The sequence below is a fragment of the Equus caballus genome, chromosome 1 (genome assembly GCF_041296265.1).
Source record: "Equus caballus isolate H_3958 breed thoroughbred chromosome 1, TB-T2T, whole genome shotgun sequence".
In the NCBI taxonomy this organism is placed as follows: Eukaryota; Metazoa; Chordata; class Mammalia; order Perissodactyla; family Equidae; genus Equus; species Equus caballus.
The window spans coordinates 68,772,683-68,796,790 of record NC_091684.1 but is presented as its reverse complement, the minus strand read 5'-3'; positions in this window follow the sequence as shown (position 1 = coordinate 68,796,790).

The window sequence follows — 24,108 nt, the reverse complement described above, 5'->3', positions numbered from 1 at the left end:
CAGCACCGGAAACATGTCTTACGAAGGCCTGTGAAACGCAGTTTCTTTGCAGGCCTGACCAGGCTGAAGTAAAACTACTGATGTGGGTGTTCTACATTGCCCTAGAGCTTCAAGGCACAAAGCCCAGTGTTGTATCCAAAGGGGGAGTGAGGCCCCAAAGCATCTTGCTTCCAGTTCTTTGGGAAGCTAAGAAACAACTCGCTCTGCACAGTGCTCTTACACCCTACCGAGAACATCTCTTAGAAAGGCCTGTGAAACGCAGTTCCTTTGCACGACTGATCTGCCTGAAGTAGAACTTATGCTCTAGGTGTTGTACATTGCCCTAGAGCTTCCATGCACAAGGCACTGCCTTGTATCCAAACTGGAGAGAGGTCCTAAAGCATCTTGCTTCCAGCTCTTCCGGAAGCTAAGAAACAAATCGGTCTGCACACTGCTCTTACAGTCTACCAGGAACATCTCTTACAAAGGCCTGTGAAACGCAGTTCCTTTGCAGGCCTGATCTGGCTGAAGTAGAACTTCTGCTGTGGGTGTGCTACATTACCCTAGAACTCCAAGGCACAAAGTGCTGAATCATTTCCAAAGACGGAGATATGCCCCAAAGCAACTTGCTTCCAGCTCTTTGGGAAGCTAAGAAACAACTCGCTCTGCACAGTGCTCTTACAGCCTACCGGGAACATCTCCTACAAAGGCCTGTGAAACGCAGTTTCTTTGCAGGCCTGATCTTGCTAAAGTAGAACTTCTGCTTTGGGTGTGCTACATTGCCCTAGAGCTCCAAGGCACAACGTGCAGTCTTCTTTCCAAAGGGCGAGTTGGGCCCCAAAGCATCTTGCTTCCAGCTCTTTGGGAAGCTAAGAAACAACTCACTCTGCACAGTGCTCTTACAGCCTACCGGGCACATCTCCTACAACGGACTATGAAACGCAGTTTCTTTGCAGGCCTGATCTGGCAGAAGTAGAACTTCTGCTGTGGGTGTTCTACATTGCTCTAGAGCTTCAAGGCACAAAGCCGAGTCTTGTATCCAAAGGGGGAGTCAGACCCCAAAGCATCTTGCTTCTAGCTCTTTGGGAAGCTAAGAAACAACTCGCTCTGCACAGTGCTCTTACAGCCTACCGAGAACATCTCTTAAAAAGGCCTGTGAAACGCAGTTCCTTTGCAGGCCTGATCTGCCTGAAGCAGAACTTATGCTCTAGGTGTTGTACATTGCCCTAGAGCTTCAAGGCTCAAGGCCCTGCCTTGTATCCAAACTGGAGAAAGGCCCTAAAGCATCTTGCCTCCTGCTCTTTGGGACGCTAAGAAACAACTCACTGTGCACAGTGCTATTACACCATAACTGGAACATCTCTTACAAAGGCCTGTGAAACGCAATTTCTTTGCAGGCATGATCTGGCTGAAGTAGAACTTCTGCTGTGTGTGTTCTTCATTGCCCTAGAGCTTCAAAGCACAAAGCCCAGTCTTGAATCCAAAGGGGGAGGGAGGCCCCAAAGCATGTTGCTTCTAGTTCTTTGGGAAGCTAAGAAACAACTCGCTCTGCACAGTGCTCTCACAGCCTACCGGGAACATCTTTTACAAAGGCCTGTGACACGAAGTTCCTTTGCACTCCTGATCTGGCTGAAGTAGAACTTCTGCTGTGGGTGTGCTACATTGCCCTAGAGCTCCAAGGCACAAAGTGCTGAATCATTTCCAAAGCCAGAGATACGCCCCAAAGCATCTTGCTTCCAGCTCTTTGGGAGGCTAAGAAACAACTCGCTCTGCACAGTGCTCTTACAGCCTACCGGGAACATCTCTTACAAAATCCTGTGAAACGCAGTTTCTTTGCAGGCCTGATCTGGCTGAAGTAGAACTTCTGCTCTGGGTGTGCTACATTGCCCTAGAGCTGAAAGGCACAACGTGCAGTCTTCTTTATAAAGGGCGAGTTGGGTACCAAAGCATCTTGCTTCCAGCTCTTTGGGAAGCTAAGAAACAACTCGCTCTACACAGTGCTCTTACAGCCTACCGGGAACATCTCTTAAAAAGGCCTGTGAAACGCAGTTTCCTTGCAGGCCTGATCTGGCTGAAGTAGGACTTCTCCTCTGGGTGTGCTACATTGCCCTAGAGCTTCCATGCACAAGTCCCTGCCTTGTACCCAAACTGGAGAGAGGCCCTAAAGAATCTTGCTTCCAGCTCTTCGGGAAGCTTAGAAACAACTCGCTGTGGACAGTGCTCTTACAGACTACCGGGAACATCTCTTACCAAGGCCTGTGAAACGCAGTTTCTTTGCAGGCCTGATCTGGCTGATGTTGAACTTCAGCTGTGGGTGTGCTACATTGCCCTAGAGCTTCAAGGTTCGAGGCCCTGCCTTGCATCCAAACTGGAGAAAGGCCCTAAAGCATCTTGCTTCCAGCTCTTTGGGAAGCTAAGAAACAAACCGCTCTGCTCAGTGCTCTTACAGCCTACCGGGAACATCTCTTAAAAGGCCTGTGAAATTCAGTTTCTTTGCAGGCCTCATCTGGCTGAAGTAGAACTTCTGCTGTGGGTGTTCTACTTTGCCCTAGAGCTTCAAGGCACAAAGCCGAGTCTTGTATCAAAAGGGGGAGTGAGACCCCAAAGCATCTTGCTTCTAGCTCTTTGGGAAACTAAGAAACAACTCGCTCTGCACAGTGCTCTTACAGCCTACCGAGAACATCTCTTAAAAAGGCCTGTGAAACGCAGTTCCTTTGCAGGCGTGATCTGGCTGAAGTAGAACTTCTGTTCTGAGATTGCTACATTGCCCTAGAGCTCCAATTCACAAAGAGCTGCATTATTTCCAAAGACGGAGAGAGGCCCCAAAGTATCTTGCTTCCAGCTCTTTGGGAAGCTAAGAAACAACTCGCTCTGCACAGTGCTCTCACAGCCTACCGGGAACATCTCTTACAAAGGCCTGTGAAACGCAGTTTCTTTGCAGGCCTGATCTGGCTGAAGTAGAACTTCTGCTCTGAGTGTGCTACATTGCCCTAGAGCTCGAAGGTGCAAAGTGCTGCATTATTTCCATAGACGGAGAGAGGCCCCAAAGAATCTTGTTTCCAGCTGTTTGGGAAGCTAAGAATCAACTCGCTCTGCACAGTGCTCTTACAGGCTACCGGGAACATCTCTTACAAAGGCCTGTGAAACGCAGTTCCTTTGCAGGCCTGATCTGCCTGAATTAGAACTTATGCTCTGGGTGTTGTACACTGCCCTAGAGCTTCCATGCACAAGGCCCTGCCTTGTATCCAAACTGGAGAGAGGCCCTAAAGCATCTTGCTTCCAGCTCTTCGGGAAGCTAAGTAACAGTGCGCTCTGCACAGTGCTCTTACAGCCTAGCGGGAACATCTCTTACAAAGGCCTGTGAAGCGCAGTTTCCTTGCAGGCCTGATCTGGCTGAAGCAGAAGTCCTGCTCTGGGTGTGCTACATTGCCTGAGAGCTGAAAGGTACAACGTGCAGTCTTCTTTCGAAAGGGCAAGTTGGGCAAAAAGCATCTTCCTTCCAGCTCTTTGGGAAGCTAAGAAACAACTCGCTCTGCACTGTGCTCTTACAGCCTACCGGGAACATCTCTTACAAAGGCCTGTGAAACGGAGTTTCTTTGCAGGCCTGACCAGGCTGAAGTAAAACTACTGCTGTGGGTTTTCTACTTTGCCCTGGAGCTTCAAGGCACAAAGCCCAGTCTTGTATCCAAAGGGGGAGTGAGGCCCCAAAGCATCTTGCTTCCACCACTTTGGGAAGCTAAGAAACAACTCGCTCTGCACAGTGCTCTTACAGCCTACCGAGAATATCTCTTAGAAAGTACTGTGAAACGCAGTTCCTTTGCACGACTGATCTGCCTGAAGTAGAACTTATGCTCTAGGTGTTGTACATTGCCCTAGAGCTTCCATGCACAAGGCACTGCCTTGTATCCAAACTGGAGAGAGGTCCTAAAGCATCTTGCTTCCAGCTCTTCGGGAAGCTAATAAACAACTCGGTCTGCACAGTGCTCTTACAGTCTACCGAGAACATCTCTTAGAAAGTCCTGTGAAACGCAGTTCCTTTGCACGACTGATCTGCCTGAAGTAGAACTTATGCTCTAGGTGTTGTACATTGCCCTAGAGCTTCCATGCACAAGGCACTGCCTTGTATCCAAACTGGAGAGAGGTCCTAAAGCATCTTGCTTCCAGCTCTTCGGGAAGCTAATAAACAACTCGGTCTGCACAGTGCTCTTACAGTCTACCGGGAACATCTCTTACAAAGGCCTGTGAAACGCAGTTTCTTTGCAGGCCTGATCTGGCTGAAGTAGAACTTCTGCTGTGGGTGTGCTACATTGCCCTAGAGCACCAAGGCACAAAGTGCTGATTCATTTCCAAAGATGGAGATACGCCCCAAAGAATCTTGCTTCCAGCTCTTTGGGAAGCTAAGAAACAACTCGGTCTGCACAGTGCTCTTACAGCCTACCGGGAACATCTCTTCCAAAGGCCTGTGAAACGCAGTTTCTTTGCAGGCCTGATCTGGCTGAAGTAGAACTTCTGCTTTGGGTGTGCTACATTGCCCTAGAGCTCCAAGGCACAACGTGCAGTCTTCTTTCCAAAGGGCGAGTTGGGCCCCAAATCATCTTGCTTCCAGCTCTTTGGGAAGCTATGAAAAAACTCCCACTTCTCAGTGCTCTTACAGCCTACCGGGAACAGCTCTTAAAAAGGCCTGTGAAACTCAGTTTCTTTGCAGGCGTGATCTGGCTGAAGTAGAACTTCTGCTGTGGGTGTTCTTCATTGCCCTAGAGCTTCAAGGCACAAAGCCCAGTCTTGTATCCAAAGGGGGAGGGAGGCCCCAAATAATCTTGCTTCCAGCTCTTTGGGAAACTAAGAAACAACTCGCTCTGCACACAGCTCTTACAGCCTAACGGGAATATGTCTTACAAAGGCCTGTGAAACGCAGTTTCTTTGCACGCCTGATCTGGCTGAAGTAGAACATTTGCTCTGGGTGTGCTACATTGCCCTAGAGCTGTAAGGCACTATGTGCAGGCTTCTTTCCAAAGGTCGAGTTGGGCCCCAAAGCCTCTTGCTTCCAACTCTTTGGGAAGCTAAGAAACAACTCGCTGTGCACAGTGCTCTTACAGCCTACTGTGAACATCTCTTACAAAGTCCTGTGAAACGCAGTTCCTTTGCAGGCCTGCTCTGGCTGAAGTAGAACTTCTGCTCTGGGTGTGCTACATTTCCCTAGAGCTCCAAGGCACAAAGTGCTGAATCATTTCCAAACACGGTGATACGCCCCAAAGCATCTTGCTTCCAGCACTTTGGGAAGCTAAGAAACAACTCGCTCTGCACAGTGCTCTTACAGTACGGGAATATCTCTTACAAAGGCCTGTGAAACGCAGTTTCTTTGCAGGCCTGATCTGGCTGAAGTAGAACTTATGATCTGGGTGTTGTACATTGCCCAAGAGCTTCAATGCACAAGGCCCTGCCTTGTATCCAAAGGGGGAGAGAGGCCCCAAAGCATCTTGCTTCCAGCTCTTTGGGAAGCTAAGAAACAGCTCGCTCTGCACACTGCTCTTGCCGCCTACAGGGAACATCTCTTACAAAGGCCTGTGAAACGCAATGCCTTTGCAGGCCTTATCTAGCTGAAGTACAACTTCTGCTGTGGGAGAGCTACATTGCCATAGAGCTTCAAGGCACAAAGCCCTGCCTTGTTTCCAGAGTGGAAGATATGCCCCAAAGCATCTTGCTTCCAGCCCTTTGGGAAGCTAAGACACAACTCGCTCGGCACAGTGCTCTTACAGCCTACCGGGAACATCTCTTACAAAGGCCTGTGAAACGCAGTTTTATGCAGGCCTGATCTGGCTGAAGTAGAACTTCTGCTTTGGGTGTGCTACATTGCCCTAGAGCTGAAAGGCACAACGTGCAGTCTTCTTTCCAAAGGGCGAGTTGGGCCCCAAAGCACCTTGCTTCCACCTCTTTGGGAAGCTAAGAAACAACTCGCTCTGCACAGTGCTCTTACAGCCTACCGGGAACATCTCTTCCAAAGGCCTGTGAAACGCAGTTCCTTTGTAGGCCTGATCTGGCTGAAGTAGAACTTATTCTCTAGGTGTTGTTCATTGATCTAGAGCTTCTACGCACAAGGCCCTGCCTTGTATCCAAAGGGGGAGAGAGGCCCCAAAGCATCTTGCTTCCAGCTCTTTGGGAAGCTAAGAAACAGCTCGCTCTGCACAGTGCTCTTACAGCCTACCGAGAACATCTCTTACAAAGGCCTGTGAAACGCAGTTTCTTTGCAGGCCTGATCTGGCTGAAGTAGAACTTCTGCTCTGGGTGTGCTACATTGCCCTAGAGCTCGAAGGCACAAAGTGCTGCATTATTTCCATAGACGGAGAGAGGCCCCAAAGCATCTTGCTTCCAGCTCTTTGGGAAGCTAAGAAACAAACCGCTCTGCTCAGTGCTCTTACAGCCTACCGGGAACATCTCTTAAAAGGCCTGTGAAACTCAGTTTCTTTGCAGGCCTGATCTGGCTGAAGTAGAACTTCTGCTGTGGGTGTTCTGCATTGCCCTAGAGCTTCAAGGCACAAAGCCGAGTCTTGTATCCAAAGGGGGAGTGAGACAACAAAGCATCTTGCTTCTAGCTCTTTCGGAAACTAAGAAACAACTCGCTCTGCACAGTGCTCTTACAGCCTACCGAGAACATCTCTTAAAAAGGCCTGTGAAATGCAGTTCCTTTGCAGGCCTGATCTGGCTGAAGTAGAACTTCTGTTCTGAGTTTGCTACATTGCCCTAGAGCTCCAATTCACAAAGAGCTGCATTATTTCCAAAGACGGAGAGAGGCCCCAAAGTATCTTGCTTCCAGATCTTTGGGAAGCTAAGAAACAACTCGCTCTGCACAGTGCTCTCACAGCCTACCGGGAACATCTCTTACAAAGGCCTGTGAAACGCAGTTCCTTTGCAGTCCTGATCTGGCTGAAGTAGAACTTCTGCTGTGGGTGTGCTACATTGCCCTGGAGCTTCAAGGCTCGGGGCCCTGCCTTGTATCCAAACTGGAGAAAGGCTCTAAAGCATCTTGCTTCCAGCTCTTTGGGACGCTAAGAAACAACTCAAGGTGCACAGTGCTATTACACCATACCGGGAACATCTCTTACAAAGGGCCGTGAAACGCAGTTTCTTTGCAGGACTGATCTGGGTGAAGTAGAAACTCTGTTCTGGGTGTGCTACATTGCCCTAGAGCTCCAAGGCACAAAGTGCTGAATCATTTACAAAGACGGAGATACGCCCCAAAGCATCTTGCTTCCAGCTCTCTGGAGAGCTAAGAAACAACTCGCTCTGCACAGTGCTCTTACAGCCGACTGGGAACATCTCTTACAAAGGACTGTGACACGCAGTTTCTTTGCAGGCCTGATCTGGCTGAAGTAGAACTTCTGCTCTGGGTGTGCTACATTGCCCGAGAGCTGAAAGGCACAACGTGCAGTCTTCTTTCCAAAGGGCAAGTTGGGCCAAAAGCATCTTGCTTCCAGCTCTTTGGGAAGCTAAGAAACAACTCGCTCTGCACAGTGCTCTTACAGCCTACCGGGAACATCTCTTACAAAGGCCTGTGACACGCAGTTTCTTTGCAGGCCTGATCTGACTGAAGTGGAACTTCTCCTCTGGGTGTGCTACATTGCCCTAGAGCTTCCATGCACAAGGTCATACCTTGTATCCACCTGGAGAGAGGCCCTAAAGAATCTTGCTTTCAGCTCTATGGGAGGATAAGAAACAACTCGCTGTGCTCAGTGGTCTTACAGCCTACTGGGAACATCTCTTACAAGGGCCTGTGAAAAGCAGTTTCATTGCAGGCGTGATCTGGCTGAAGTAGAACTTCTGCTGTGGGTGTTCTTCATTGCCCTAGAGCTTCAAGGCACAAAGCCCAGTCTTGTATCCAAAGGGGGAGGGAGGAGCCAAATCATCTTGCTTCCAGCTCTTTGGGAAGCTAAGAAACAACTCGCTGTGCACAGAGCTCTTACAGCCTACCGGGATCATCTCTTACAAAGGCCTGTGAAACGCAGTTTCTTTGCAGGCCTGATCTGACTGAAGTAGAACTTCTGCTCTGGGTGTGCTACATTGCCCTAGAGCTGTAAGGCACTACGTGCAGGCTTCTTTCCAAAGGGCGAGTTGGGCCCCAAAGCTTCTTGCTTCCAGCTCTTTGGGAAGCTAAGAAACAACTCGCTGTGCACAGTGCTCTTACAGCCTACCGAGAACATCTCTTACAAAGGCCTGTGAAACGCTGTTCCTTTGCAGGCCTGATCTGGCTTAAGTAGAACTTCTGCTCTGGGTGTGCTACATTGCCTGAGAGCTGAAAGGCACAACGTGCAGTCTTCTTTCCAAAGGGCAAGTTGGGCCAAAAGCATCTTGCTTCCAGCTCTTTGGGAAGCTAAGAAACAACTCCCTCTGCACAGTGCTCTTTCAGCCTACCGGGAACATCTCTTACAAAGGCCTGTGAAATGCAGTTTCTTTGCAGTACTGATCTGGCTGAAGTAGGACTTCTGATCTGGGTGTGCTACCTTGCCCGAGAGGTGAAAGGCACAACGTTCAGTCTTCTTTCAAAGGGCGAGTTGGGTCTGAAATCATCTTGCTTCCAGCCCTTTGGGAAGCTAAGAAACAACTCGCTCTGCACAGTGCTCTTACAGCCTACCGGGAACATCTCTTACAAAGGCCTGTGAAACAAGATTCATTGCAGGCCTGATCTGGCTGTAGTAGAACTTCTCCTATGGGTGTGCTACATTGCCCGAGAGCTGAAAGGCCCAACGTGCAGTCTTCTTTCCAAAGGGCGAGTTGGGCCCCAAAGCATCTTGCTTCCAGCTCTTTGGGAAGCTAAGAAACAACTCGCTCTGCACAGTGCTCTTACAGCCTACCGGGAAAATCTCTTACAAAGGCCTGTGACACGCAGTTTCTTTGCAGGCCTGATCTGGCTGAAGTGGAACTTCTGCTCTGGGTGTGCTACATTGCCCTAGAGCTTCCATGCACAAGGCCATACCTTGTATCCACCTGGAGAGAGGCCCTAAAGAATCTTGCTTCCAGCTCTATGGGAAGCTAAGAAACAACTCGCTGTGGTCATTGCTCTTACAGCCTACCGGGAACTTCTCTTACAAAGGCCTGTGAAACGCAATTTCTTTGCAGGCGTGATCTGGCTGAAGTAGAACTTCTGCTGTGGGTGTTCTTCATTGCCCTAGAGCTTCAAGGCACAAAGCCCAGTCTTGTATCCAAAGGTGTAGGGAGGCCCCAAATCATCTTGCTTCCAGCTCTTTGGGAAGCTAAGAAAAAACTCGCTCTGCACAGTGCTCTTACAGCCTACCCGGAACATCTCTTACAAAGGCCTGTGAAACGCACTTTCTTTGCAGGCCTGGTATGGCTGAAGTAGAACTTCTGCTCTGCGTGTGCTACATTGACCTAGAGCTGAAAGGCACAACATGCAGTCTTCTTTCCAAAGGGCGAGTTGGGCCCAAAGCATCTAGCTTCCAGCTCTTTAGGAAGCTAAGAAACAACTCGCTCTGAACAGAGCTCTTACAGCCTACCGGGAACATCTCTTACAAAGGCCTGTGAAACGCAGTTTCTTTGCAGGCCTGATCTGGCTGAAGTAGAACTTCTGCTTTGGGTGTGCTACATTGCCCTAGAGCTGAAAGGCACAACGTGCAGGCTTCTTTCCAAAGGGCGAGTTGTGCCCCAAAGCTTCTTGCTTCCAGCTCTTTGGGAAGCTAAGAAACATCTCGCTGTGCACAGTGCTCTTACAGCCTACCCGGAACATCTCTTACAAAGGCCTGTGAAACGCAGTTTCTTTGCAGGCCTTATCTGGCTGAAGTAGAACTTCTGCTCTGGGTGTGCTACATTGCCCTATTTCTGAAAGGCTCAAAGCCCAGCATTGTTTACAAAGGGGAAGAGAGGCCCCAAAGTATCTTGCTTCCAGCTCTTTGGGAAGCTAAGAAACAACTCGCTCTGCAGAGTGCTCTTACAGCCTACCGGGAACATCTCTTACAAAGGCCTGTGAAACGCAGTTCCTTTGCAGGCGTGATCTGGCTGAAGTAGAACTTATTCTCTGGGTGTTGAACATTGCCCTAGTTCTTCAACGCACAAGGCCCTGCCTTGTATCCAAAGTGGGAGAGAGGCCCCAAAGCATCTTGCTTCCAGCTCTTTGGGAAGCGAAGAAACAGCTCGCTCTGCACAGTGCTCTTACAGCCTACCGGGAACATCTCTTACAAAGGCCTGTGAAACGCAGTTTCTTTGCAGGCCTGATCTGGCTGAAGTAGAACTTCTGCTCTGAGTGTGCTACATGGCCCTAGAGCTCGAAGGCACAAAGTGCTGCATTATTTCCATAGACGGAGAGAGGCCCCAAAGCATCTTGTTTCCAGCTCTTTGGGAAGCTAAGAAACAACTCGCTGTGCACAGTGCTCTTACAGCCTACCCGGAACATCTCTTACAAAGGCCTGTGAAACGGAGTTTCTTTGCAGGCCTTATCTGGCTGAAGTAGAACTTCTGCTCTGGGTGTGCTACATTGCCCTAGATCTGAAAGGCTCAAAGCCCAGCCTTGTTTACAAAGGGGAAGAGAGGCCCCAAAGCATCTTGCTTCCAGCTCTTTGGGAAGCTAAGAAACAGCTCGCTCTGCACAGTGCTCTTACAGCCTACCGGGAACATCTCTTACAAAGGCCTGTGACACGCAGTTTCTTTGCAGGCCTGATCTGGCTGAAGTAGAACTTCTGCTCTGGTTGTGCTACATTGCCCTAGAGCTTCCATGCACAAGGCCATACCTTGTATCCACCTCGAGAGAGGCCCTAAAGAATCTTGCTTCCAGCTCTATGGGAAGCTAAGAAACAACTCGCTCTGCACAGTGCTCTTACAGCAACGGAAACATGTCTTACAAAGGCCTGTGAAACGCAGTTTCTTTGCAGGCCTGACCAGGCTGAAGTAAAACTACTGATGTGGGTGTTCTACATTGCCCTAGAGCTTCAAGGCACAAAGCCCAGTGTTGTATCCAAAGGGGGAGTGAGGCCCCAAAGCATCTTGCTTCCAGTTCTTTGGGAAGCTAAGAAACAACTCACTCTGCACAGTGCTCTTACACCCTACCGAGAACATCTCTTAGAAAGGCCTGTGAAACGCAGTTCCTTTGCACGACTGATCTGCCTGAAGTAGAACTTATGCTCTAGGTGTTGTACATTGCCCTAGAGCTTCCATGCACAAGGCACTGCCTTGTATCCAAACTGGAGAGAGGTCCTAAAGCATCTTGCTTCCAGCTCTTCCGGAAGCTAAGAAACAAATCGGTCTGCACACTGCTCTTACAGTCTACCAGGAACATCTCTTACAAAGGCCTGTGAAACGCAGTTCCTTTGCAGGCCTGATCTGGCTGAAGTAGAACTTCTGCTGTGGGTGTGCTACATTGCCCTAAAACTCCAAGGCACAAAGTGCTGAATCATTTCCAAAGACGGAGATATGCCCCAAAGCAACTTGCTTCCAGCTCTTTGGGAAGCTAAGAAACAACTCGCTCTGCACAGTGCTCTTACAGCCTACCGGGAACATCTCCTACAAAGGCCTTTGAAACGCAGTTTCTTTGCAGGCCTGATCTTGCTAAAGTAGAACTTCTGCTTTGGGTGTGCTACATTGCCCTAGAGCTCCAAGGCACAACGTGCAGTCTTCTTTCCAAAGGGCGAGTTGGGCCCCAAAGCATCTTGCTTCCAGCTCTTTGGGAAGCTAAGAAACAACTCACTCTGCACAGTGCTCTTACAGCCTACCGGGCACATCTCCTACAACGGACTATGAAACGCAGTTTCTTTGCAGGCCTGATCTGGCAGAAGTAGAACTTCTGCTGTGGGTGTTCTACATTGCTCTAGAGCTTCAAGGCACAAAGCCGAGTCTTGTATCCAAAGGGGGAGTCAGACCCCAAAGCATCTTGCTTCTAGCTCTTTGGGAAGCTAAGAAACAACTCGCTCTGCACAGTGCTCTTACAGCCTACCGAGAACATCTCTTAAAAAGGCCTGTGAAACGCAGTTCCTTTGCAGGCCTGATCTGCCTGAAGCAGAACTTATGCTCTAGGTGTTGTACATTGCCCTAGAGCTTCAAGGCTCAAGGCCCTGCCTTGTATCCAAACTGGAGAAAGGCCCTAAAGCATCTTGCCTCCTGCTCTTTGGGACGCTAAGAAACAACTCACTGTGCACAGTGCTATTACACCATAACTGGAACATCTCTTACAAAGGCCTGTGAAACGCAATTTCTTTGCAGGCATGATCTGGCTGAAGTAGAACTTCTGCTGTGTGTGTTCTTCATTGCCCTAGAGCTTCAAAGCACAAAGCCCAGTCTTGAATCCAAAGGGGGAGGGAGGCCCCAAAGCATGTTGCTTCTAGTTCTTTGGGAAGCTAAGAAACAACTCGCTCTGCACAGTGCTCTCACAGCCTACCGGGAACATCTCTTACAAAGGCCTGTGACACGCAGTTCCTTTGCACTCCTGATCTGGCTGAAGTAGAACTTCTGCTGTGGGTGTGCTACATTTCCCTAGAGCTCCAAGGCACAAAGTGCTGAATCATTTCCAAAGCCGGAGATACGCCCCAAAGCATCTTGCTTCCAGCTCTTTGGGAAGCTAAGAAACAAGTCGCTCTGCACAGTGCTCTTACAGCCTACCGGGCACATCTCCTACAAAGGCCTGTGAAACGCAGTTTCTTTGCAGGCCTGATCTGGCTGAAGTAGAACTTCTGCTCTGGGTGTGCTACATTGCCTGAGAGCTGAAAGGCACAACGTGCAGTCTTCTTTATAAAGGCCGAGTTGGGTACCAAAGCATCTTGCTTCCAGCTCTTTAGGAAGCTAAGAAACAACTCGCTCTACACAGTGCTCTTACAGCCTACCGGGAACATCTCTTAAAAAGGCCTGTGAAACGCAGTTTCCTTGCAGGCCTGATCTGGCTGAAGTAGAACTTCTCCTCTGGGTGTGCTACATTGCCCTAGAGCTTCCATGCACAAGTCCCTGCCTTGTACCCAAACTGGAGAGAGGCCCTAAAGCATCTTGCTTCCAGCTCTTCGGGAAGCTTAGAAACAACTCGCTGTGGACAGTGCTCTTACAGACTACCGGGAACATCTCTTACCAAGGCCTGTGAAACGCAGTTTCTTTGCAGGCCTGATCTGGCTGAAGTTGAACTTCAGCTGTGGGTGTGCTACATTGCCCTAGAGCTTCAAGGCTCGAGGCCCTGCCTTGCATCCAAACTGGAGAAAGGCCCTAAAGCATCTTGCTTCCAGCTCTTTGGGAAGCTAAGAAACAAACCGCTCTGCTCAGTGCTCTTACAGCCTACCGGGAACATCTCTTAAAAGGCCTGTGAAACTCAGTTTCTTTGCAGGCCTGATCTGGCTGAAGTAGAACTTCTGCTGTGGGTGTTCTACATTGCCCTAGAGCTTCAAGGCACAAAGCCGAGTCTTGTATCAAAAGGGGGAGTGAGACCCCAAAGCATCTTGCTTCTAGCTCTTTGGGAAACTAAGAAACAACTCGCTCTGCACAGTGCTCTTACAGCCTACCGAGAACATCTCTTAAAAAGGCCTGTGAAACGCAGTTCCTTTGCAGGCGTGATCTGGCTGAAGTAGAACTTCTGCTCTAGGTGTTGTACATTGCCCTAGAGCTTCCATGAACAAGGCCCTGCCTTGTATCCAAACTGGAGAACGGCCCTAAAGCATCTTGCTTACAGCTCTTCGGGAAGCTAAGAAACAACTCGGTCTGCACACTGCTCTTACAGCCTACCTAGAACATCTCTTACAAAGGCCTGTGAAAGGCAGTTCCTTTGCAGGCCTGATCTGGCTTAAGTAGAACTTCTGTTCTGAGCTTGCTACATTGCCCTAGAGCTCCAATTCACAAAGAGCTGCATTATTTCCAAAGACGGAGAGAGGCCCCAAAGTATCTTGCTTCCAGCTCTTTGGGAAGCTAAGAAACAACTCGCTCTGCACAGTGCTCTCACAGCCTACCGGGAACATCTCTTACAAAGGCCTGTGACACGCAGTTCCTTTGCAGTCCTGATCTGGCTGAAGTAGAACTTCTGCTGTGGGTGTGCTACATTGCCCTAGAGCTCCAAGGCACAAAGTGCTGAATCATTTCCAAAGCCGGAGATACTCCCTAAAGCATCTTGCTTCCAGCTCTTTGGAAAGCTAAGAAACAACTCGCTCTGCACAGTGCTCTTACAGCCTACCGGGAACATCTCTTACAAAGTCCTGTGAAACGCAGTTTCCTTGCAGGCCTGATCTGCCTGAAGTAGAACTTCTCCTCTGGGTGTGCTACATTGCCCTAGAGCTTCCATGCACAAGGCCCTGCCTTGTACCCAAACTGGAGAGAGGCCCTAAAGCATCTTGCTTCCAGCTCTTCGGGAAGCTTAGAAACAACTCGCTGTGGACAGTGCTCTTACAGACTACCGGGAACATCTCTTACCAAGGCCTGTGAAACGCAGTTTCTTTGCAGGCCTGATCTGGCTGAAGTAGAACTTCTGCTGTGGGTGTGCTACATTGCCCTAGAGCTTCAAGGCTCGAGGCCCTGCCTTGTATCCAAACTGGAGAAAGGCCCTAAAGCATCTTGCTTCCAGCTCTTTGGGACGCTAAGAAACAACTCACTGTGCACAGTGGTATTACACCATACCGGGAACATCTCTTACAAAGGGCTGTGAAACGCAGTTTCTTTGCAGGACTGATCTGGGTGAAGTAGAAACTCTGTTCTGGGTGTGCTACATTGCCCTAGAGCTCCAAGGCACAAAGTGCTGAATCATTTACAAAGACGGAGATACGCCCCAAAGCATCTTGCTTCCAGCTCTCTGGAGAGCTAAGAAACAACTCGCTCTGCACAGTGCTCTTACAGCCGAACGGTAAGATCTCTTACAATGGCCTGTTAAACGCCGTTTCTTTGCAGGCCTGATCTGGCTGAAGTAGAACTTCTGTTTTGGGTGTGCTACATTGCCCTACAGCTGAAAGGCACAACGTGCAGTCTTCTTTCCAAAGGGCGAGTTGGGCACCAAAGCATCTTGCTTCCGGCTGTTTGGGAAGCTAAGAAACAACTCACTCTGCACAGTGCTCTTACAGCCTACCGGGCACATCTCCTACAAAGGCCTGTGAAACGCAGTTTCTTTGCATGACTGATCTGGCTGAAGTAGAATTTCTGCTCTGGGTGTGCTACATTGCCTGAGAGCTGAAAGGCACAACGTGCAGTCTTCTTTCCAAAGGGCAAGTTGGGCCAAAAGCATCTTGCTTCCAGCTCTTTGGGAAGCTAAGAAACAACTCGCTCTGCACAGTGCTCTTACAGCCTACCGGGAACATCTCTTACAAAGGCCTGTGACACGCAGTTTCTTTGCAGTCCTGATCTGGCTGAAGTAGAACTTCTGCTCTGGGTGTGCTACATTGCCCGAGAGCTGAAAGGCACAACGTGCAGTCTTCTTTCCAAAGGGCAAGTTGGGCCAAAAGCATCTTGCTTCCAGCTCTTTGGGAAGCTAAGAAACAACTCGCTCTGCACAGTGCTCTTACAGCCTACCGGGAACATCTCTTACAAAGGCCTGTGAAACGCAGTTTCTTTGCAGGCCTGATCTGGCTGAAGTAGAACTTCTGCTCTGGGTGTGCTACCTTGCCCTAGAGCTGAAACGCACAACGTGCAGGCTTCTTTCCAAAGGGCGAGTTCGGCCCCAAAGCATCTTGCTTCCAGCTCTTTGGGAAGCTAAGAAACAACTCATTCTGCACTGTGCTCTTACAGCCAACCGGGAACATCTCTTACTAAGGCCTGTGAAACGCAGTTTCTTTGCAGGCCTGATCTGGCTGAAGTAGGACTTCTGCTCTGTGTGTGCTACATTGCCCGAGAGCTTAAAGGCACAGCGTGCAGTCTTATTTAAAAAGGGCGAGTTGGGGCCCAAAGCATCTTGCTTCCAGCTCTTTGGGAACGTAAGAAACAACTCGCTCTGCACAGTGCTCTTACAGCCTACCTGGAACATCTCTTACAAAGCCCTGTGAAACGCACTTTCTTTGCGGGCCTGATCTGTCTGAAGTAAAACTTCTGCTGTGGGTGTTCTACATTGCCTGAGAGGTTCAAGGCTCAAAGCCCAGTCTTGTATCCAAAGGGGGAGTGAGGCCCCAAAGCATCTTGCTTCCAGCTCTTGGGAGGCTAAGAAACAACTCGCTCTGCACAGTGCTCTTACAGCCTACAGAGGACATCTCTTCCAAAGACCTGTGAAACGCAGTTCCTTTGCAGGCCTGATCTGCCTGAAGTAGAACTTCTCCTCTGGGTGTGCTGCATTGCCCTAGAGCTTCCATGCACAAGTCCCTGCCTTGTACCCAAACTGGAGAGAGGCCCTAAAGCATCTTGCTTCCAGCTCTTCGGGAAGCTTAGAAACAACTCGCTGTGGACAGTGCTCTTACAGACTACCGGGAACATCTCTTACCAAGGCCTGTGAAACGCAGTTTCTTTGCAGGCCTGATCTGGCTGAAGTAGAACTTCTGCTGTGGGTGTGCTACATTGCCCTAGAGCTTCAAAGCTCGAGGCCCTGCCTTGAATCCAAACTGAAGAAAGGCCCTAAAGCATCTTGCTTCCAGCTCTTTGGGACGCTAAGAAACAACTCACTGTGCACAGTGCTATTACACCATACCGGGAACATCTCTTACAATGGGCTGTCAAACGCAGTTTCTTTGCAGGCCTGATCTGGGTGAAGTAGAAACTCTGTTCTGGGTGTGCTACATTGCCCTAGAGCTCCAAGGCACAAAGTGCTGAATCATTTCCAAAGACGGAGATACGCCCCAAAGCATCTTGCTTCCAGGTTTTGGGAAGCTAAGAAACAACTCGCTCTGCACAGTGCTCTTACAGGACCGGGAACATCTCTTACAAAGGCCTGTGAAACGCAGTTTCTTTGCAGGCCTGATCTGGCTGAAGTAGAACTTATGCTCTGGGTGTTGTACATCGCCCTAGAGCTTCAATGCACAAGGCCCTGACTTGTATCCAAAGGGGGAGAGAGGCCCCAAAGCATCTTGCTTCCAGCTCCTTGGAAAGCTAAGAAACAGCTCGCTCTGCACAGTGCTCTTACAGCCTACCGGGAACATCTCTTACAAAGGCCTGTGAAACGCAATGCCTTTGCAGGCCTTATCTAGCTGAAGTACAACTTCTGCTGTGGGAGAGCTACATTGACATAGAGCTTCAAGGCACAAAGCCCTGCCTTGTTTCCAGAGTGGAAGATAGGGCCCAAAGCATCTTGCTTCCAGCCCTTTGGGAAGCTAAGACACAACTCGCTCGGCACAGTGCTCTTACAGCCTACCAGAAACATCTCTTACAAAGGCGTGTTAAACGCAGTTGCTTTGTAGGCCTGATCTGGCTGAAGTAGAACTTCTGCTGTGGGTGTGCTACATTGCCCTAAGCTCCCAGGCACAAAGTGCTGAATCATTTCCAAAGACGGAGATATGCCCCAAAGCATCTTGTTTACAGCTCTTCGGCGAGATAAGAAACAACTCGCTCTACACAGTGCTCTTACAGCCTACCGGGCACATCTCCTACAAAGGCCTGTGAAACGCAGTTTCTTTGCAGGCCTGATCTGGCTGAAGTAGAACTTCTGCTCTGGGTGTGCTACATTGCCTGAGAGCTGAAAGGCACAACGTGCAGTCTCCTTACAAAGGGCAAGTTGGGCCAAAAGCATCTTGCTTCCAGCTCTTTGGGAAGCTACCAAACAACTCGCTCTGCACAGTGCTCTTACAGCCTACCGGGAACATCTCTTACAAAGGCCTGTGAAACGCAGTTTCTTTGCAGGCCTGATCTGGCTGAAGTAGAACTTCTGCTCTGGGTGTGCTACCTTGCCCGAGAGCTGAAAGGCACAACGTGCAGTCTTCTTTCAAAGGGCGAGTTGGGTCCCAAAGCATCTTGCCTCCAGCTCTTTGGGAAGCTAAGAAACAACTCGCTCTGCACAGTGCTCTTACAGCCTACCGGGAACATCTCTTACAAAGGCCTGTGAAACGCAGTTTCTTTACAGGCCTGATCTGGCTGTAGTAGAACTTCTGCTCTGGGTGTGCTACATTGCCCTAGAGCTGAAAGGCACAACGTGCAGTCTTCTTTATAAAGGGTGAGTTGGGTACCAAAGCATCTTGCTTCCTGCTCTTTGGGAAGCTAAGACACAACTCGCTCTGCACAGTGCTCTTACAGCCTACCGGGAACATCTCTTACAAAGGCCTGTGAAACGCAGTTTCCTTGCAGGCCTGATCTGGCGGAAGTAGAACTTCTGCTCTGGGTGTGCTACATTGCCTGAGAGCTGAAGGGCACAACGTGCAGTCTTCTTTCCAAAGGGCAAGTTGGGCCAAAAGCATCTTGCTTCCAGCTCTTTGGGAAGCTAAGAAACAACTCGCTCTGCACAGTGCTCTTACAGCCTACCGGGAACATCTCTCACAAAGGCCTGTGAAACGCAGTTCCTTTGCAGGCCTGATCTGGCTGAAGTAGAACTTCTGCTGTGGGTGTTCTACATTGCCCTAGAGCTTCAAGGCACAAAGCCGAGTCTTGTATCCAAAGGGGGAGTGAGACCCCAAAGCATCTTGCTTCTAGCTCTTTGGGAAACTGAGAAACAACTCGCTCTGTACAGTGCTCTTACAGCCTACCGAGAACATCTCTTAAAATGGCCTGTGAAACGCAGTTCCTTTGCAGGCCTGATCTGCCTGAAGTAGAACTTCTGCTCTAGGTGTTGTACATTGCCCTAGAGCTTCTATGCACAGGGCCCAGCATTGTATCCAAACTGGAGAGAGGCCCTAAAGCATCTTGCTTCCAGCTCTTCGGGAAGCTAAGAAACAACTCGGTCTGCACAGTGCTCTTACACCATACCGGGAACATCTCTTACAAAGGCCTGCGACACGCAGTTTCTTTGCAGGCCTGATCTGGCTGCAGTAGAACTTCTGCTCTGGGTGTGCTGCATTGCCTGAGAGCTGAAGGGCAAAACGTGCAGTCTTCTTTCCAAAGGGCAAGTTGGGCCAAAAGCATCTTGCTTCCAGCTCTTTGGGAAGCTAAGAAACAACTCGCTCTGCACAGTGCTCTTACAGCCTACCGGGAACATCTCTCACAAAGGCCTGTGAAACGCAGTTCCTTTGCAGGCGTGATCTGGCTGAAGTAGAACTTCTGCTCTAGGCGTTGTACATTGCCCTAGAGCTTCCATGCACAGGGCCCTGCCTTGTATCCAAACTGGAGAGAGGCCCTAAAGCATCTTGCTTCCAGCTCTTCGGGAAGCTAAGAAACAACTCGGTCTGCACACTGCTCTTACAGCCTACCGAGAACATCTCTTACAAAGGCCTGTGAAACGCAGTTCCTTTGCAGGCCTGATCTGGCTGAAGTAGAACTTCTGCTCTGAGTTTGCTACATTGCCCTAGAGCTCCAATTCACAAAGAGCTGCATTATTTCCAAAGACGGAGAGAGGCCGCAAAGTATCTTGCTTCCAGCTCTTTGGGAAGCTAAGAAACAACTCGCTCTGCACAGTGCTCTCACAGCCTACCGGGAACATCTCTTACAAAGGCCTGTGACACGCAGTTCCTTTGCACTCCTGATCTGGCTGAAGTAGAACTTCTGCTGTGGGTGTGCTACATTGCCCTAGAGCTCCAAGGCACAAAGTGCTGAATCATTTCCAAAGCCGGAGATACTCCCCAAAGCATCTTGCTTCCAGCTCTTTGGGAAGCTAAGAAACAACTCGCTCTGCACAGTGCTCTTACAGCCTACCGGGAACATCTCTTACAAAGTCCTGTGAAACGCAGTTTCCTTGCAGGCCTGATCTGCCTGAAGTAGAACTTCTCCTCTGGGTGTGCTACATTGCCCTAGAGCTTCCATGCACAAGGCCCTGCCTTGTACCCAAACTGGAGAGAGGCCCTAAAGCATCTTGCTTCCAGCTCTTCGGGAAGCTTAGAAACAACTCGCTGTGGACAGTGCTCTTACAGACTACCGGGAACATCTCTTACAAAGGCCTGTGAAACGCAGTTTCTTTGCAGGCCTGATCTGGCTGAAGTAGAACTTCTGCTGTGGGTGTGCTACATTGCCCTAGAGCTTCAAGGCTCGAGGCCCTGCCTGGTATCCAAACTGGAGAAAGGCCCTAAAGCATCTTGCTTCCAGCTCTTTGGGACGCTGAGAAACAACTCACTGTGCACAGTGGTATTACACCATACCGGGAACATCTCTTACAAAGGGCTGTGAAACGCAGTTTCTTTGCAGGACTGATCTGGGTGAAGTAGAAACTCTGTTCTGGGTGTGCTACATTGCCCTAGAGCTCCAAGGCACAAAGTGCTGAATCATTTCCAAAGACGGAGATACGCCCCAAAGCATCTTGCTTCCAGGTCTTTGGGAAGCTAAGAAACAACTCGCTCTGCACAGTGCTCTTACAGGACCGGGAACATCTCTTACAAAGGCCTGTGAAACGCAGTTTCTTTGCAGGCCTGATCTGGCTGAAGTAGAACTTATGCTAGGGTGTTGTACATCGCCCTAGAGCTTCAATGCACAAGGCCCTGACTTGTATCCAAAGGGGGAGAGAGGCCCCAAAGCATCTTGCTTCCAGCTCCTTGGAAAGCTAAGAAACAGCTCGCTCTGCACAGTGCTCTTACAGCCTACCGGGAACATCTCTTACAAAGGCCTGTGAAACGCAATGCCTTTGCAGGCCTTATCTAGCTGAAGGACAACTTCTGCTGTGGGAGAGCTACATTGACATAGAGCTTCAAGGCACAAAGCCCTGCCTTGTTTCCAGAGTGGAAGATAGGGCCCAAAGCATCTTGCTTCCAGCCCTTTGGGAAGCTAAGACACAACTCGCTCGGCACAGTGCTCTTACAGCCTACCAGAAACATCTCTTACAAAGGCGTGTTAAACGCAGTTGCTTTGTAGGCCTGATCTGGCTGAAGTAGAACTTCTGCTGTGGGTGTGCTACATTGCCCTAAGCTCCCAGGCACAAAGTGCTGAATCATTTCCAAAGACGGAGATACGCCCCAAAGCATCTTGTTTACAGCTCTTCGGCGAGATAAGAAACAACTCGCTCTACACAGTGCTCTTACAGCCTACCGGGCACATCTCCTACAAAGGCCTGTGAAACGCAGTTTCTTTGCAGGCCTGATCTGGCTGAAGTAGAACTTCTGCTCTGGGTGTGCTACATTGCCTGAGAGCTGAAAGGCACAACGTGCAGTCTCCTTACAAAGGGCAAGTTGGGCCAAAAGCATCTTGCTTCCAGCTCTTTGGGAAGCTACCAAACAACTCGCTCTGCACAGTGCTCTTACAGCCTACCGGGAACATCTCTTACAAAGGCCTGTGAAACGCAGTTTCTTTGCAGGCCTGATCTGGCTGAAGTAGAACTTCTGCTCTGGGTGTGCTACCTTGCCCGAGAGCTGAAAGGCACAACGTGCAGTCTTCTTTCAAAGGGCGAGTTGGGTCCCAAAGCATCTTGCCTCCAGCTCTTTGGGAAGCTAAGAAACAACTCGCTCTGCACAGTGCTCTTACAGCCTACCGGGAACATCTCTTACAAAGGCCTGTGAAACGCAGTTTCTTTACAGGCCTGATCTGGCTGTAGTAGAACTTCTGCTCTGGGTGTGCTACATTGCCCTAGAGCTGAAAGGCACAACGTGCAGTCTTCTTTATAAAGGGTGAGTTGGGTACCAAAGCATCTTGCTTCCTGCTCTTTGGGAAGCTAAGACACAACTCGCTCTGCACAGTGCTCTTACAGCCTACCGGGAACATCTCTTACAAAGGCCTGTGAAACGCAGTTTCCTTGCAGGCCTGATCTGGCTGCAGTAGAACTTCTGCTCTGGGTGTGCTACATTGCCTGAGAGCTGAAAGGCACAACGTGCAGTCTTCTTTCAGATGGGCAAGTTGGGCCAAAAGCATCTTGCTTCCAGCTCTTTGGGAAGCTAAGAAACAACTCGCTCTGCACAGTGCTCTTACAGCCTACCGGGAACATCTCTTACAAAGGCCTGTGAAACGCAGTTCCTTTGCAGGCCTGATCTGGCTGAAGTAGAACTTCTGCTGTGGGTGTTCTACATTGCCCTAGAGCTTCAAGGCACAAAGCCGAGTCTTGTATCCAAAGGGGGAGTGAGACCCCAAAGCATCTTGCTTCTAGCTCTTTGGGAAACTGAGAAACAACTCGCTCTGTACAGTGCTCTTACAGCCTACCGAGAACATCTCTTAAAATGGCCTGTGAAACGCAGTTCCTTTGCAGGCCTGATCTGCCTGAAGTAGAACTTCTGCTCTAGGTGTTGTACATTGCCCTAGAGCTTCTATGCACAGGGCCCAGCATTGTATCCAAACTGGAGAGAGGCCCTAAAGCATCTTGCTTCCAGCTCTTCGGGAAGCTAAGAAACAACTCGGTCTGCACAGTGCTCTTACACCCTACCGGGAACATCTCTTACAAAGGCCTGCGACACGCAGTTTCTTTGCAGGCCTGATCTGGCTGCAGTAGAACTTCTGCTCTGGGTGTGCTGCATTGCCTGAGAGCTGAAGGGCAAAACGTGCAGTCTTCTTTCCAAAGGGCAAGTTGGGCCAAAAGCATCTTGCTTCCAGCTCTTTGGGAAGCTAAGAAACAACTCGCTCTGCACAGTGCTCTTACAGCCTACCGGGAACATCTCTCACAAAGGCCTGTGAAACGCAGTTCCTTTGCAGGCGTGATCTGGCTGAAGTAGAACTTCTGCTCTAGGCGTTGTACATTGCCCTAGAGCTTCCATGCACAGGGCCCTGCCTTGTATCCAAACTGGAGAGAGGCCCTAAAGCATCTTGCTTCCAGCTCTTCGGGAAGCTAAGAAACAACTCGGTCTGCACACTGCTCTTACAGCCTACCGAGAACATCTCTTACAAAGGCCTGTGAAACGCAGTTCCTTTGCAGGCCTGATCTGGCTGAAGTAGAACTTCTGCTCTGAGTTTGCTACATTGCCCTAGAGCTCCAATTCACAAAGAGCTGCATTATTTCCAAAGACGGAGAGAGGCCGCAAAGTATCTTGCTTCCAGCTCTTTGGGAAGCTAAGAAACAAGTCGCTCTGCACAGTGCTCTCACAGCCTACCGGGAACATCTCTTACAAAGGCCTGTGACACGCAGTTCCTTTGCACTCCTGATCTGGCTGAAGTAGAACTTCTGCTGTGGGTGTGCTACATTGCCCTAGAGCTCCAAGGCACAAAGTGCTGAATCATTTCCAAAGCCGGAGATACTCCCCAAAGCATCTTGCTTCCAGCTCTTTGGGAAGCTAAGAAACAACTCGCTCTGCACAGTGCTCTTACAGCCTACCGGGAACATCTCTTACAAAGTCCTGTGAAACGCAGTTTCCTTGCAGGCCTGATCTGCCTGAAGTAGATCTTCTCCTCTGGGTGTGCTACATTGCCCTAGAGCTTCCATGCACAAGGCCCTGCCTTGTACCCAAACTGGAGAGAGGCCCTAAAGCATCTTGCTTCCAGCTCTTCGGGAAGCTTAGAAACAACTCGCTGTGGACAGTGCTCTTACAGACTACCGGGAACATCTCTTACAAAGGCCTGTGAAACGCAGTTTCTTTGCAGGCCTGATCTGGCTGAAGTAGAACTTCTGCTGTGGGTGTGCTACATTGCCCTAGAGCTTCAAGGCTCGAGGCCCTGCCTGGTATCCAAACTGGAGAAAGGCCCTAAAGCATCTTGCTTCCAGCTCTTTGGGACGCTGAGAAACAACTCACTGTGCACAGTGGTATTACACCATACCGGGAACATCTCTTACAAAGGGCTGTGAAACGCAGTTTCTTTGCAGGACTGATCTGGGTGAAGTAGAAACTCTGTTCTGGGTGTGCTACATTGCCCTAGAGCTCCAAGGCACAAAGTGCTGAATCATTTCCAAAGACGGAGATACGCCCCAAAGCATCTTGCTTCCAGGTTTTGGGAAGCTAAGAAACAACTCGCTCTGCACAGTGCTCTTACAGGACCGGGAACATCTCTTACAAAGGCCTGTGAAACGCAGTTTCTTTGCAGGCCTGATCTGGCTGAAGTAGAACTTATGCTAGGGTGTTGTACATCGCCCTAGAGCTTCAATGCACAAGGCCCTGACTTGTATCCAAAGGGGGAGAGAGGCCCCAAAGCATCTTGCTTCCAGCTCCTTGGAAAGCTAAGAAACAGCTCGCTCTGCACAGTGCTCTTACAGCCTACCGGGAACATCTCTTACAAAGGCCTGTGAAACGCAATGCCTTTGCAGGCCTTATCTAGCTGAAGGACAACTTCTGCTGTGGGAGA